The following is a 2,779-nucleotide window of genomic DNA, read 5'->3' on the forward strand; positions in this document are numbered from 1 at the left end:
CCTCTTCCTGGTGTGGGGAGATGGGCTGGGCTGGGAGGCCACCGCCTGCCCACCCTGCCACCGCCACCGCCTGACCATCCCAGAATTACCTTCTTGCTCACTGCTCATTTGTGTGTTCCTTCCGTGCATTTATGGTGATGCTTTCCAAGCATTCACTATTTTATTTCCCTTGCATTTAATTTCCCCTACAGTAAATTAATGCTAGCACCAGTACTGTGCATTTTGTAACCATGAAGATTTCTTTTAGGGTCATAACTCAAGCCAATCAATTAAATGCTGTTTTGTTTTTTGTTTTTTTATTTCATTTCTATATAATCTATAAATAGTAAATATAATAGATTGTAAAAGTCCAAATTAAATTAATCATAACAACACTACCCTATCCAAATGTTTCTATATGATGGAGATGTTTCAGTATTATCAGTTCCTCTCACCCCTCTGGCTTATAAACCTGTGAACAAACACTGCTTCTTATACCTGTCTTCTTTGAAACTGTTTTTACAAGCAAATTCGTTACATACATCTTGGTGCAGAGATGGGTCAGACTAAGGAGGATCTCTCTCTTGCTGAGGATATAGCTCCCCTGAGTGGTAGGTAACCTATGCCCACCCCCCTCCCCAGCCCCCTCCCATGCCTTGCCTTGGGGAGCAAGGAGGCACATGGTGTTGGGGGTGGGGAGCAGAGCAGTTCCCCAGAAATGGCAGAGCAGTTCTCCAGTGCCAGCCCCCAGCCCCAGCCCCCACCTCACCTCAGGGAGGAGCTGCTGCCTGTCCTGCATGAGGGCCTTACCTCCAGTAAGTGTCCCACACCAGCCTGGGTGTCTCCGCCATGCTCCTTGCCCAGCTCCACTTTGGGCAGGTGCACGGCATTAAAAAGTTTATGCACAGCAAGATTTTAAATTGTGCATGGCCACACATGCATGCAGTTTAGAGGGAACCTTGGCCAGGAGTACCGTACCTTTGCAAGCTTAGCAGTGAGGGGTAGACAGATGGTGGCAGTGCTGGGAGGTGTGGCTACGATAGGGCTAAGGTGAATCTTGTGGGGGGCTATAGCCCCCCCAAGCTTCCTTCTAGCATTACTCCTGCAGCTGGCTGATGGGTGGGCTCTGGGCTGGGGCCCCGGCAGGCTGTGCTGCAGCCTGGGTGCAGGCTTCCTGGGGCACCACAAGGGCTGCAGTGGGTCCAGGGCATCATTGGGTCAGACTCTGTCCTGAGGCCCAGGAGCCTGGCTGTGTGTGTGTGTATGTGTCTGGTTCTGTGTGTGTCTTTGGTCGTGCGTGTGCATCTATGTGTGTTCTGTGTGTTTTTGTCTTTTTGTGTGTACCTAGTTCTGTGTGTGCATGTGTATCTCATTCTGAGCATATGTGTGTGTGTCTGTTCTGTGTGTGTGTTTGTGTGTATGTTTGGTTCTCTATGTTTGCACACATGTGGTCCTGTGTGTACATGCAAATGTTTGTGTGGTTTTCTGTCTGCATGTGCATGTGTGTGTCTGGTTCTGAGTGTGTGTCTGGTTCTCTCTCTCTCTCTTCCTTCTTTATCCCTCTCTCCTCCTCTTTTTTCTTTTTCTTTTCCTTTCTCATTCCCCCATCTCTATTTTCTCTCTCTCTTTTTTGTCTTCTCTCTTTCTATTTTTTTCTCTTTTATCACAACATGTGTAACAAAAAACCACCCCCAACAACAAAGGAAGTATATGAAGTTTTATTTATTATCACTAGTTTTATAATTTTTAGAAAACCTGGTCTTTACTGTTAAAAAAACTCCAGCAGTTATGATTATTAACCACATTTATATGCAGTGTGTCCTACCATGTACCCCCCACCCTGGTTTTATTTTTCTGGCATGCTGACATGCTGGTACCTTACAGGGTAGACATTGCAGTGAGGGAAGATGATTGGCTGTTGGGGAATCACGTGCTCTGTGTGCAGGCCCCTGCAACTGCTTGCATGTAAGAGAGACAGAGAGAGACACAGATACAGAGAGAGTATGTGTGTGTTGTTGCATGCACTAGTTGCATAGGCAGCAGGGCTGGGGGGCAGAGGCCTGTGGGTTGGGAGTGAGGGGAACTGGCAGGGCTGGAGGGTAGGAGGCTGCAGGTTGGGAGTGAGGTGAACCAGCAGGGCTGGGAGGCAGAGTACAGTGAGTCAAGAGTGAGAGGCAGCAGCAGGTCTGGGGGGCTGTGGCTTAGGACAGAGGGGCAGAGATAGGGAATGAGCATATCAATACCCCCCCAGTCATATACCCCTTGCCCCTTTCCTCCTTCTCCCCCTTTCCTCCTCCCCCCAGGTGTCCTCTTTTTTGATACTGGAAATATGGTAACCCTCAAGGCACCCCTCAGAAAATGTCAACATTTAGTTTACACTCATTTTTTGACTATAGAAAAATAAGAGAGAAATTCTTCTGTTGGAAAAACTCAGGAAAATAACAGGTCAATGCTTTTAACATTATTGAGTCCTAGTTGAAATATCTGGGCAAATCCAGACAAGCACGCATGTGCAGTATGCAGCACCACAGACCAATCTGCAACTCTGGACAGGCTGAATATTCAGGCATTCTCTGCACTGCTATGTTTTGTTTGTATTTACAAGTACTATCCTGCTGTGGAGTAAATTAGCTTACTTCAGCCTAATAGGGGTGCACATGTAGACAGAGAGACTTTTACTATGAAGCTAATTAGTCAGCTGTGTAGCAAATGTCTCATGCAGACATGGCCCCAGAGACTTCATTACCTATTTACATTTTCTGCAGAAACCCTAAACAGCCCAACCCTACTGAAGTTTTAT

This window comes from Crocodylus porosus, unplaced genomic scaffold, assembly GCF_001723895.1.
Source record: "Crocodylus porosus isolate Cpor-Errol unplaced genomic scaffold, CroPor_comp1, whole genome shotgun sequence".
Classification (NCBI taxonomy): domain Eukaryota; kingdom Metazoa; phylum Chordata; order Crocodylia; family Crocodylidae; genus Crocodylus; species Crocodylus porosus.